We start from the raw sequence: 1,982 nt of genomic DNA, 5'->3' as shown, positions 1-1,982 counted from the left end.
TCCATCCCATGCCCCAAAGCAGGAAGATCCTTATGCATAAAAATGTGGGCATGCTTTCTCTGGTGGAATAAACGGGCATGCAGACACCCTGCAGGCAATACATACACACTTACATACGCATTGGAGTAGCTGTCCTGGGCCCCTACATAAATACCCGGCTCCCACCACCACCACAGACACATTCACACACCCGACAGACACCACGCAATGACTTTTCTGCAGCCAGCCAGTCTCCCAGCAGAGCGGTGTAAGAGCAGAGGAGAGATTTACTCTGCATGCAAACCAGGCGAATATTCACACACCGCACGACGGACAGACACACAGCCACGGACAAACCACTGTCCGCAGGGGCTCCCCGACAAAGTTTGCAGAGAGACAGGGAGCAGGGGGCTGAGGGATGAGACTGGGTCCTTCTCTGTCCCATAACTGCAGGCAATACCCGGAGAGGTCTGTCTGCCTGTCTGCACATGCATGCATGTGTGGGGGTACACACATACACCTATAGCTACACCTATACACGGCTACACACATGAACACACACATATATACAGATATATACATGGACATGTACGTATATCGCCTCCTCTTGCAAGGTCTGAACAGATGCAGGCGGGTCAAACCCAGCTGTGTGCAGCAAGCCCTGAACCTATTCATGATCCCAGTCCTAAGCAGAGCACACACACACACACACACACACACACACACACACACATACATCCGTCTCCAAGCCTCTCTCCCTCCCTCCCATCACCCTATATAAGCATAATCTCCCCCCCTCCACACACACACACACACACACACACCCTGGGCCACTTCCCCATCTCCTTTGCACTCACCCCTCGCCTTCATCCTCAGATCAGAGGCATCCAGCCCCCAGGGAGTGCGTGCACAAGCTGGAGGAAAAGGGCAATCCATGCATCCTGCCCTTCTCCCCCTTTTCCAATCTCAGCTGCTTCTCCGAGAGGCAACACGGACGGCAGCCGGGAGCCGAGGACACGCGAGGCAGCAGCACAAGGACTGCACACAAAAACGTGTCTCACACACACACATACACACACACACACCACACACACACCACAAACACACCACAAACACGTACCTGCTTCTGGAGGGGTGACTGCTCCCAGCTTCCATACGGGGCATGACAGAGACGAAGTGGAGGCACAAAATACCCCGGTCCTCAAGCAACTTGCAGCCCTGCAGATGTGTTCGGGGGGCGGTGGGGGGTGTGTGTGGGTATCCCCCACTTGTGTCACCCCTTGGAGCTGGAGCGATGCTCGCCCCGCAGCTGTCTCATTCCCGGCCGCACCTAGGCAGCGCTCCCAGCCATGCACACGCGCGGCCACGGCAGGCGGGGATGGAGCAGCAGTCCAGGGAGGGCACGCACAGCCGGAGGATTTGCTGCCTTCGCCGCATCCGCATCACTGGGGGAAGAAGGCAGAAAGGGCTGTATTGGCATTTAAAACGCAAGTGATTAATTCGCCACAGGCTCGGCTGATAGGGCTCTGGGACCAGAGCCGGCGGCACTGCTTCTCCCAGCTGGGAAGGCTCTGACAGGCAAAGGACCCTCTCCCATGGAGCCAGTGCCGAGCTCTCCTCGCCTGCACAGCCACTGCTCCGGTGCAGGCGGAAAGGGGTGGGCCTCCACCGGAGACATGAGCACACGCATGCAACAGCTGCTGGGAACTGCACACACACACACACACACAAACACACAGACAGACACAATTCCCCACAACAGCTGCTCAGGAGCTGCACACAACACACAACAGCTTCCCAGGAATACACACAAACAACAGCTGCTGGGGAATCACACACACACACACACACAGAGGCTACAGCTTCTCTGGATTAAGTCACCCACATGAAAATACAACAGCTTCTAGGAACCACACAGCTACAAGCAACAGCTGCTGAGAACACACACACACACAGGGATGCACGCAATAGCTATACACCTACTGACACAGGTATGTGCAACA

At 55.9% G+C, this 1,982-nt stretch overlaps 1 long non-coding RNA gene across 1 annotated transcript in view; it reads right to left on the bottom strand.

Moving 5' to 3' along the window:
- The window catches only part of LOC117244439, a 49,492-nt gene extending 47,872 nt beyond the window's left edge, over nt 1–1,620 (bottom strand). Inside the window, exon 1 of the long non-coding RNA XR_004497543.1 lies at nt 1,100–1,620. This is a non-coding gene — a long non-coding RNA (uncharacterized LOC117244439). The remainder of the gene's footprint in view (nt 1–1,099) is intronic.
- Between the last annotated feature and the right edge of the window lie 362 nt (nt 1,621–1,982).

The sequence above is a fragment of the Parus major genome, chromosome 1A (assembly GCF_001522545.3).
Source record: "Parus major isolate Abel chromosome 1A, Parus_major1.1, whole genome shotgun sequence".
Classification (NCBI taxonomy): domain Eukaryota; kingdom Metazoa; phylum Chordata; class Aves; order Passeriformes; family Paridae; genus Parus; species Parus major.
This window is presented reverse-complemented; position numbering and strand designations above follow the sequence as displayed.